Here is an 11,875-nt window from a genome sequence, read left to right as displayed (position 1 = left end):
TCTTCCACCATATAATCTATATATATGACTCCCATTTATGTTTTAATGTCAATAATAGCGCCTCTCTTTCACTCATAAGCACAGCTTTTATGCTGAAGCATATCGTTAGTATAGGAAATTCCACAAAACTTGTCACTGACTCAACAGTTTTTTGTTTTGGGGTCTTTGAGCTTGTTGTTTTTGTTTTTACAGTCTGCATTACAGTCTTCATTGTCTCGGTTCCACTGACTCAGTCACTGACCAGAATTATGCATGGCTCTAAACATGCAGGGTGAAACCGGGACAGAGCCAATTATGCACTCCTTCTGATAACATTTCCCCCACTGATTACAGCTAAACCAACGCAAGATTATCAAAACCGCATCAGTCGCAAAACAAAGCATTCTTTCACAGCGTTAAATTTAGTATAATTTGCAGGAAATTGCATGCCGGTAAATCAAGTTTGTGTGATTCATTTAAATATACTCCTCCCAGTCTGGACTTCAACTCAAAGAAGTCCAGACGCTTTTCTTTGCAAACTCCTTTGACTCCTCCCAGGAGCGTGTTTGAGAGAGAAACCATGGGGTTGACCGGGGTTGGGTATCACACTTTTTACTCCTTCATGAACTGCTGTTCATTGAAGCATCTTATAATAAGCATTCCTTTGTTAAATCAGTGCTTAAGGTTCTGGCTCAGAATGGGTATTCTTTTCATTTTTTGCAATTAATCTTAACACAAAGAAGTTAACCATCTATGATTCTGAAACTTTGACCCCACAGCTGGGTTAGCTGTCAACAGGTATGGGGTTGATTGTCCCTATAGCTAACAATGGAGTTTTAGTAGAAAACAGTGATTTTAAAGTGGGGGATAGATTAATTGGAAACATTAAATTGCCCATAGGTGTGAATGTATGAGTGAATGTGAGTGTGATTAGTTGTCTCTGTCTGTGTTAGCCCTGTGACAGACTGGCGACCTGTCCAAGGTGTACCCTGCCTCTCACCCTAAGACAGCTGGGATAGGCTCCAGCGCCCCCCGCGACCCTGAAAAGGAGAAGCGGAAGCGAATGGATGGATGGATGGATGGACAGTGATTTTAAAAAAGTATAACATTTAATTTTTTTCAAGATAAAGACACCAACATGTTTACAAATGAACACCACCTGATCCTCTTTGCATTTAAACCCTGAATTTGAACCAGTGAACTACGAACAAAGTAATTAAGAAATTTACAGCACTCTCAGAATTTAGCCTTTATTTATTAAAGCCACAAAAACAACTGAGAACATTTCCACATTCCATGGCTGTGATCAGACGTTCCCTACATCTTTTAAAAGACAAACACGCCCTTTGTGCAAGATTTTCCAACAGGTAACCTGGGCAACAGTAAGCAAGTCAGTGTAAACATGTGATAACAGAAACGAACTCCATTAATATTGAACTGACTCTGAACTGCTCTCCATTTTAAGTCTTATTGCATTCTGGATCATCTGGGTACAGGGCTGGACTGACACAGGCATATTTTGGTAATGGCGGCCCACTGTGTTTATTTATAAGATATGTGAAAGCGCATGACATACCACAGGATATATGTTCATGTGGTGTTATTTCAAAAATTAAAATAAAACACAGCAACCTACAAGGAAGAGAGTAACATGTTAAACAACTGATATGCTCTTTCACTACTCAGGGATTCATCCTGGGAGAGATGGCAACAGTATCACAAAAAGAGCTCCTCATCAAAGTGGCACCTTAAACTATGAAAAACAGAGAGAGAATGAGAGATGAAGAGGAAAGAAAGAGAAGGGATCAGTTAAGGTATAGTTTAAATGTATAGGTGAACAGGGAGATGACAGCTTATTTTGTACTTATATTTGCTCAGATGAAAGGCTGCAACGGACCTTGATGCTCTGAGGGAGGCAGAAAGCAGATCTGAGGTCAGATATGCTGGATTTATCTGATACTGTCTCTTCTAGAACTAAAACAAGCGCTATTCCGTAAACTCACAATGAAAGAGAAAGAACATAAACTCCATATCAGGGAAAGGTAAAGCTTCACTCCAAATATACTGTGAGGGGAGAGAAGGAAAGGCTAGGTGGGTCAAGAAAACAGTAAGACTGTTTCATAAAAAATGTACCTTGACAGCACTGGGGTCTTTAAAATAATGCAGTAATGAAAGGTTGCATTTGTTACATACAGTCACTCTGTAGAGGTAGTAGTAGGCTTTATGATCATCCAGGTGGACGTCAGCAACAACACAAAACAACAGTAAACTTACAAATGTGAAGAATACCTGTTAAATCCACACCAATGAAAGGCACAACCGTGGAACATCACTGGGGGAACGGGCACCTTAGAGAGAGAGTCTGGCAGACACACCACTTGTATTACAACAGATTTAATGACTAAAATAAAGAAATAGAGCTGTAGTTTTGTACACGAATAACACATAACTCTATAGGCTAATATTATTATGCATGTTTTAAGTCTGACTGAAGAAAAAAAGTCTTGTGATAATTTCCTATGTGGAGTATTTGAATACTTTGGCCCAGATACTATGTAGTGAAGATGTGTCTCTAATCATATTTTGTCATTCTTTTATATTTTCTGTTTTAATTCATTACTATCATTATTATTATTAGTATAGTAGTAATAGTATTATTATTATTATTATTATTATTGTGAGATTATTATTGTTGTGTGATCTTTTTATGCAACAACAACACACCCCGATCCATGAAAATGATAAAATACTTTGTGGGTGTTCCACAAACTGACCACTGCAAATCGACTGTCCGGTCACATGTGTGGCATCGACTGTATTCCACACATGTAACCTGCCCTCCGTGGCAGTGACAGACAGTGTGCCAATCAACCCCTCAGTCGCTCAGGCACATCTGTACAGCAGCTGTTTAATGGCAGAATAGGCCCGTGCAGAGCGCCAATCACAAGGAGGGCAAAATGTTCCGTTTATGTGACTATAGGCATAAGACGTATAAACACAACGGGCTTATATATAAACTAGTTGCATCTTGACCAAGTACGGCTGTGCACACATTAATGCATCACTGACAATACGTTCACTACGTGTTGACTAGTCACTCCTGACGTAGTCCTTTAGGTTTCACATAACTTTCCCGGTAGAGGGTTTGAAGCCGAAAGCACTCGTTTGCGCCATTTTCTTTACATCCTTTGCTTGGTGCTATATCGGCGGGTCACTGACGAGGTGAGTTCTTTGATTCATAAAGTTCCCCAAAGTTAAAATGCACATCTTTGGTGGTTTAATGACGTCTGTACGCTGCGAAACAAAAGGAAACAGGAGTTAGAAAAGATGACGGAGACGTGAACTTCACTTTGCTGTTGTTTACTTTCGGTCTGTCTGTGCAGCTGTACATCGGATGTAGTTTTAGATATATTTGGTTTATGTGAGTGTTAAAGGGGCACAGACAGATAAGAAGTAATCCTGTAAGTGAGACTTCAGCGGACTCGATGTTTTCATCCCCCTTTTTATTGCAGAGTCCGTCTATCTACATCCATAAGAAACTGCGGCGTGTAAATAAAATGTAAATGTGAACGAAAGCAGACATTGAGAGCATATTTGTGACCGATGTAAGATCCAGATGTGGCTCATTAGCAGGTTTTAGAAGTTGTATTAGCACTGCTATTGATTCATTGATGTGGTGACGCTGATTTACTTCCTCATTGTCTGCGATCCCACTAAACACAGTGACGAAAAATGAAACAACTGCACGACTAGCTTCAGTGTTTTCAACCCAGCCCTTCAACAGATTTATTATATTTTTTTGAGGAGGGGGGGATCCATGATGGTTGCCCCCCTCCCCGCCCATGCTCAAGGAAGGGAAGTCACCTGATGCAACTGGTTGGCGGGAGGAAGAGAGGACCGGAGAGACACTGGAAGAGAGTCAGAGGGTTTGGGGTTAGCATATAGCATACATATAAAAACGTGATTACACTGTTGAGTACAAATTTGGTTCCTCATAGACTTTTTCGGAACATCTTTTGTATAAAAAAAATTATAAATAACCTTTTCATTTTCATGATTATTCCATGCTCACATCAGATTTGCAAAGGATTTTCTTGGTGGACTTAATGTAGTAGTCTCACCACCTAGTCTCACACCAGAAAAGTTACACTCACATGTTTTTTCTTTATAATATTTAAAAGTTCAATATTCTGAGCTAAGCAAGCATTAACCAAGGAGTTAACTGCACCACACTTTTAAGTAGGGCTGCTCAATTAATCGAATTTTAATCTCGATTACGATCTGGGTTTTCAACGATCATTAAAAATGACTGAGCCGATTATTAGCACCTCCCTCGTGCTTTACTCTCGCGCTGCTCCGTGTGGCAAATCGAGCGCATCTCTCTTCGTTTCGAACACGCGTCACAACAATTAAGAGGACCCGAGGGAAGCTCGGAAAGCTCGGAAAGCTAAGCAGAAGTTATTTGGAGAGGAGAGGATAATGGCTGCTGAAGAAAGAATGCCGTTGGTTGAAAAGAGAGTTAAAGCGACTTCAGTGGTGTGGAAACCAATGTTCCTCTAAGCTGCGCCGTGCGCAAATTGCGCACTGCTGGCACGGTCTCTGCGACAGAAAATCTGCGTTGCGCACAAAAAAAATCTAACCTGAATTGAAATTAAAATTAAAACTTTAACAATTCTGTTTTGCAGTGTTAGTAAGTGACTGGCTGCTCCCGTATGGGATTAGAACGATGCCACCTTATCCTGTAGTCCAGCCAATAATGCGATTCACATTCGTATATACGCAGCCAATCAACGTTGTTGACAGGCTATGACAGCGTCCTTATGTGCCGACACGGAGTTTTAGCTAGCAAAGCGGCGTGGCTGATGTGCAGTGAAGCCACATTAATGACAACGTGTACAACCATTGGAGATGTGAGCAGGACAGACGGAACAATTGACGAAAAAGTGTGGACTTTATACCAGTTTTTAAATTGTGTTGATAGGCCACGTAAAACCAGAGTTATGATAAAAATATATGCAATGTTTGGTTTTCTTCCTGAATACTATCGTAGTTTATATTTACTGCGGGGAAGAAAGCGGTAAAACGCAGCGTTTTATAAGGAAAACGCTCGAAAGCACTCTCCGCCTGTGAGCAAAAACAAAACCAAACCCCTCCCCACCCTTTCCTATTGGTCGAAAAAAAGTACCGTGTTGACCAATCAAAAATGATATGGCAACGTGGCATCTAGTTGTTAAGAAACGGGGGGAAGTTTTAGGAGTGACGGCGGTGTTCTGAGATGTGAGAGATTTGAGACGTTTAGCGCAAATCTTGTGTAGTTAGTGTGTAGTTAGTGTGTAGTGTAGTCAATAGTTTTGTTGTGTGTGTCAGAACAATGAGGCGACTGCTGAATGTTACAGGTGTTACAGGAGTGATACATCTCCTGTTGTCAGGCCTGCAGGTATCAGGCTGTTGTTCTCCTTTATCTCATAGTGGACAGAAATTATTTTTTGGAGTGGCACAAATAATTTGTGTGGCATCAGATTTGATGCAGAACAGCTGATTGTTCTGTAAATAGTTTGAAATGTTTATTCAAAAACGCCTTGGCTGCATTAAAAATAAATAAATAGCTGCAAAGAACTTTGTTGTTTGCCAAACTGAGTTACTTTTTTGAAGTTGTAACTATATAATTAATTGCCCAACATTGGTCATTATATGCTGTATTTGGCAGACAGAGAGTTACAGGACTCTCCCAGACCACAGACCACAGACTCATATTCATAATACAAGTCAGAGCTTTATGAAAAAAAAAGAAAAGAAAGAAAGTTGTGTTTTCAAAATTGGAGTTCAAGTTATTTTTACTTCCAATAGTGTTAACATACTACACAGGTCATGAACAGGATTTTTTAAATTTTCATTGTAAGTGGGCTAAAGCAGTTAATTAAAAGTAGTCTAACATAAATGTAAATGCTGTAATTTGATTATTTTAATAAACCATGTAACTGGGGATGGATTAGATGCTGGCGTGACCACAGTGCACACGTCTGATGTCACTCACAGTGGTCCAAGGGATCGCTCAGGGAGTTTGTGTGTTCGCTCAGACACATGAAATATTTGAGGGAACATTGGTGGAAACATTATGGGTTTGCGGAGTCAGACGTGGATTAAATATTATGCAGTATTTTGAAGTTCACTAAACATAGATGTTTACATTTTTCATTTATTTTTTATATTGCAAACATTTGCACTGTAATCAGTATTTGCACACTATTTTATATTATTTTTTTGACAATCTTTAAAGCCATTATTCAATACATTGTTATTGTTAAATAAATATCGTCAAATAATCGAGATCTCAATTTCAGTAAAAATAATCGTGATTATCATTTTTGCCATAATCGAGCAGCCCTACTTTTAAGTATTCCTATTATTTATGATAATGGGGCAGTGACACTTAAATGTCTTGTTATTATTGTTCTATCTCCAAAAGTTGATTCTGTTCATCTGGACGTAGCGTTTTGTGGGAGAAACGTTTCGTCACTCATCCAAGTGACTTCTTCAGTCTCAGCTGACTGCAGGTTTCCCCAGTCTTATAAACAGCCATTCCCCCAACTCTCTGTGAATGGTACTCATGGCCATTGATCAGTGGGCTTTGATCAGTGGGTTTTGGTGAGTGGTTATTGATCAATGGTCATGAGAATTTGCATAATTAAGATTATGGACTGACCTCACAGCCCATTGTTCCTTCAGTGGGCTGGTTTCAGTCATTATACAAATGTACTGTTTATAAGATTGGGGAAACCTGCAGTCAGCTGAGACTGAAGAAGTCACTTGGATGAGTGACGAAACGTTTCTCCCACAAAACGCTACGTCCAGATGAACAGAATCAACTTTTGGAGATTTACTTTCCTGGACGATTGAACACGCATCAAGACATTGTTCTATAGATCATCTTGAATAAACTGAATGTGGTTTAATATACTTTAAAATAGACAGATAGTTACAGACATGAATTTTCTGATCAACTAAGCCCATAAAGAAATGGAAGAAGTATTTATTTAAAAGAAACAGAGAGCTAATTTTCTCTCTCTCCCATCTGTTCAGTGAGCAGACATGCAGGTCCCAGAGCTGCTCTTAGAAAAACTGCAAGACCTGACTAATGATGACTATAAAACATTTAAGTGGTACCTCACCATGAAGATCGTGGACAGCTGCAAACCATTTCCCAGGAGCAAACTCGAGGGCCAAGACCGTATGGACACTGTGAGTTGTATGATAGACAGCTACGGTGAAACGATGGCTGTGAAAGTCTCGGTTGCGATCCTGAGGAAAATGAATGTCAACAACATCGCAGACGACTTACAGGGCAAGTTTGAAGGTGCGGCGAATGCAGAGTTTCTTAAACTCACCTGTAACTGACAATCTGCTTGTGGTCAGCATCTGTGCAGACATTACCACTGATTCTCTGCTTCTTTGTCCTTTCAGCCGTAGAGGGCAGAACAGCTGGATCCTCTGGATCCTCTACTTTAAATCCTACCGCTGGAGCCACGATGTCGGCTCACCAGGGAGGAATGGTTATCGCCCCCACGTTCACCGGTAGCAGCACCGGACCTGTGAATATAACCATCCACCAAAAATAATCTCAATGGCGATTAGAGCGGAGGGCACAATATACGTAGTTTGTAATTATTTCTTTCCTTTACATGAAATGAAATTAATGTTAACTGGTGATTCTGAACAGGGCCGAGGTATGAGCTGTGTCGGCCCTGTGATGGATGGGATCTTTTCACACAGTCCATCTGGTGGATGTTTCCATGTAGCTTACACAGTGCAATCACATGTTCCTTTTAACACAGGAATGCCCGGCATATGTAACGTCTTTTAATGATGCCAGTAATTATTGCAGCTACATATAATGCCATGTAAAGAATATACTCTGGAATATACTCCGGAAGAGTGTACTCTGTTTACAATTTGCAGTTTTTAAAGTCTGATAAACAACCAAAAAAAAGTCAATCCTGGGAGGGAGTAGCAAAGAGAGACACTTACATGTACGGGCATATTCATCATTCAGTCGACTGTATAACAAACACACACATCAGGGTCATTTAGGGTTCTTTATCTTCCCTTATCATGAAACAGCATGGATTATATCCCAGAATCCTGAAAATAAAGCCTGTAAGTGGAATTAAGCAGCTATTCATTTTAATCTTTATTCCTTTGATTTATCTGTTGTAACATGTACAAATGTCCACCTGTGCTTTGCTGTTTCAACAGACTCTGTGAAATGTTCAAATTAAAGCAGGCCTCTTAAGCTGTGTATGTAAACGTATCAGGAGTTGCTCGTACTTTCACCTGAGGTCAGCAGGAGCTGTGTTTTTAATGTTTCTGTGTCATCCACTTCTTGATATTGTACTCATAAACATACATAGTGATTACATGTTCCAACAAACTGATGCAGTCACATAAACTTACAATCAGTCTATTAAAAATACATAAGAGTGGGTGCCGGTTTGTGGAAGCTGCCATATTTTCTCACCATATTTGTATATGGTGGCCAAGAGGGACATCTTCCTTCTGACTAGTTGGATTTCATCTGTAGCTGAAGACCGGCCACATATGTTGTAAACCAAAGGTGGAGAAGAAGAGAAGTCATGCCATTTAAATTCATGTCTGTGCCATTGGACTCAAGATATGAAGGATTATACCTTTGTTTTATTGTCAGAGGAGGAGTTCCGAAATAAAAAGCGACAACACCACCGCCGTCATAATTAAATATCATCTTCTTCCTCCTTACCTCAAACCTCGGTTGCCATGGGTTACCGTCTAAATGTAATGTTTTTAATTACTCTTGGCTGACTAAAACATGTTTTGTCCTATGTAGTCACTGAGGCTACAATTAGGTACTTGAATTGCAAATAAATCTCAGTTGACCACAGTCTCCAATCTACTGACATCTAGTGGTAAAGATTTAAAATGTCAGAATCAATAGAAAATTTCATGCTTGTGGGAAGTTTCACACTGTGGTCAGCACATGTGCTTTATCATAATTTTGTGTATATTCATAAGTGGGATTATTACAGAAATAGAAATACCAAATATTACCCTTACTTCTCCCAGAGGAACTAAGACAATGTGATAATCAGCAAGTCTCTATTGAGCATCTCTATAAATTTTGATATCTCCTGTTCACACATCACCACCCAGGAAGTGGTTTTCTTTCTCTTTGGCCTCCACACACTTCATCAAGCTGTCTGACTGCAGCAAACCTCTCACCACAGACTGCTGACTGGTGTGTGTGCACATGCTGTTGTGTGCAGAGCAGCACTTGGATCATATATAAGCACGTTTCTGCTCGTTTCGACAGTAAAACAGTGGATCAAGAAAAACTGGTGTAAGTGGCTGTAAAAAATTTATTTATTTTTTATTTAGTCAGTCAAATTATACTAAAAGATAATCAAATGACAATGTAAAAATAATTTAATGACATGCAATAAGTTATCTATATTACTGAACCATTGCACCTGCTCAGCCCCAAGCACCAGAATGACACGCGTAGCAAACAGCTGATGAGCACTGAGCCGCTAAAGACCCAGATGTTTACCTCAGGAGTTGGTGTAGACCAGGGGTGGGGAACTCCAGGCCTCAAGGCCCAGTGTCCTGCAGGTTTTAGATATCACCCTGGGTCAACACACCTGAATCAAATGATTAGTTCATTACCAAGCCTCTGGAGAACTTCAAGATATGTTGAGGAGGTAATTTAGCCATTTAAATCAGCTGTGATGGATCAAGGACACATCTAAAACCTGCAGGACACCGGCCCTCGAGGCTTGAGGTTCCCCACCCCTGATGCAGACCAATATCAGTCAAACAACAGCAACAACTAAAAGCAGGAGTCCAATACAAGTTCAACTATAATGGTGATAATACATCAGTTGTTTAGTCAGTTGTTGTAGATTTACCGTTGTGTGAAAAAGAAATTACACCCTCATTCATTTTCACAATTTTAAATATCAGGATATATTAAAAAAATATCTTAGCAGCCTCTATCCATCAATCTATAAAGGGTTATTAGTTATTTCCAAATAATTTGAAACTCATCATATTTCAGTGAGAAAGTTTATTCCCAAGTGAAAAAAATATTCAAGACAGCTGCCAAGCTTTTCATGACTGGAAGTCCCAGAAAATCCCCCAACAGTCAGACTGAGGAATGTTGAGGAAAACTGCAAAAAAAACAAAACAAAAAAAACCCCCAAGAGCTCTAACATTTAACATGCTAACTCAGTTCATGACTGAACAAGTATGGCTCATTTGTAAGGGTTGCCAGGAAAAATTCTCCTGTGTCTAAAAAGAAGCGGACAAATGTGCATCTCAATAAAACCACAAGATTTCTGGTACAGTGTCCTTTGAGCAGATGAGACCAAAGATGTTGGCCATAATGCTCAAGGTCAGGACCAATCATTTTTTATTTTGTCCTGATATCCAAAACCTTGGAACTGACAGAGGGTATACTTTCTTTCCACAATGACTCTACACAGTGGCTATGCTGGGCTTGGAGGCCTTCCCAGCAATAGATTAATTACACTTTTATTTGGTTGTGCAAGTGCTTCACTAATATTGGTTAGTTAGCTATTTGGTTTGAGGCAGTGATTCAAGCTCCGTTCTTGATATCCCTCCGTACATATCAAATGACGCCCATAAGGAATTAAACTGTATGCCATTATGAGATGAAAACAAAACTAGATTAGCTGATGCTGACTGCTCACATGTGGTGTTAGAAGACGCACCTTAATTTAGGCCTACAAAAAATGATCTTGTTTGAACAATAATCGCGATTTGTGGACAAGACAAGTAACGTGTACAGAGAATATAGAGCATTTGTTGAGTGAGACAACAAAACGTAAAATCGTAATTTGAAAGTCTGAAACAATAAAAGCTCCACGTGTCAAAAGTTCCTCTCCGCAACGCAACAACACAGAGAGACTGTATCCGATGTGGAGGGTCATTCTAATCACGTGAACTCCTTTTAGCCGGAAGCTTAGTGTCAGGGCTGAACCATGCGATCAAAATCTAGGACAACTCATACAAGGTGTAGTCAGATCCTTGAACGACAAGACAGTTTATCGTTTATCTGACACAAAAATAGTACAGAAAAGCGGGTTGTATAAAAGTTTTATAACCCACATTGCTCCGGTTGCTTGCGCAGAGTGTTGTCTATATCGCGGCTGTGGCACTGTAGCGGGTGTTAGTCCGCAGCAGCTGACGCTCTTGTCCGCACCTTAGTCAACGTTTTGTTCTTGACACCAGACCAGGAAGTCAGATCTTGACGAAGCTAGCTGTTTAAGCCAGTGGTTCCCAAACTTTTTTTGCCAGGCCCCCCTTTTTTACAAGAAAAATGTTCGCGCCCCCCCACCACCTAACCCCCCCCCGCACAAACACATCTTCCAGACACACACACCCATATTTTGTTTACAAACTCCATTGCGGTTTATTTCACACCTCAAACATTTAGTAAACAATTAAGCAAATACAAGTAAACGGCAATAAATTACAGGTAGTAATAAAATATACTACTAACTCTTTTACGCTACGTCCACACCTACACGGGTATTTTTGAAAACGCAGCTGTTTCTATGCGTGTGGGCTTTTCGTCCACACGTAAACGGCGTTGCGATTCACCGAAAACGCAGATTATTTAAAACTCCTTTTTTGCGTTTACGTGTGGACGAGGAATACAGAGTTCGTCACGCAACGTCAAAGGTATGTGCCTCTTTTCACGTCACGCTGTGCGCCACGTTATTGTTTACATGAGATGAATTGCAGAATGGCAGATAGAGACAAAATACTGTTAATCTGACTATCTTCAGGTTTTACACGCTTACATACACACGCAGTTACTGTCCCTCCATTTAGAAAGGCA

At 40.0% G+C, this 11,875-nt stretch overlaps 2 long non-coding RNA genes across 2 annotated transcripts; one reads left to right on the top strand and one right to left on the bottom strand.

The window, feature by feature from the left end:
• Window positions 1-1,215: 1,215 nt before the first annotated feature.
• Window positions 1,216-7,278, bottom strand: LOC120440611. The gene is made up of 3 exons (XR_005613390.1): window positions 7,149-7,278; window positions 3,844-3,887; window positions 1,216-3,273 (listed from the first exon to the last, which is right to left on the bottom strand). It is a non-coding gene; the product is annotated as an uncharacterized LOC120440611 (long non-coding RNA).
• On the top strand, window positions 3,075-8,287 carry LOC120440610. The gene is made up of 3 exons (XR_005613389.1): window positions 3,075-3,201; window positions 7,060-7,333; window positions 7,441-8,287. It is a non-coding gene; the product is annotated as an uncharacterized LOC120440610 (long non-coding RNA).
• The last annotated feature ends 3,588 nt before the right edge of the window (window positions 8,288-11,875 follow it).

Source organism: Oreochromis aureus, linkage group 6, assembly GCF_013358895.1.
Source record: "Oreochromis aureus strain Israel breed Guangdong linkage group 6, ZZ_aureus, whole genome shotgun sequence".
NCBI lineage: Eukaryota > Metazoa > Chordata > Actinopteri > Cichliformes > Cichlidae > Oreochromis > Oreochromis aureus.
The sequence above is the reverse complement of the archived record's forward strand: the minus strand, read 5'-3'. Positions and strand labels throughout refer to the sequence as shown.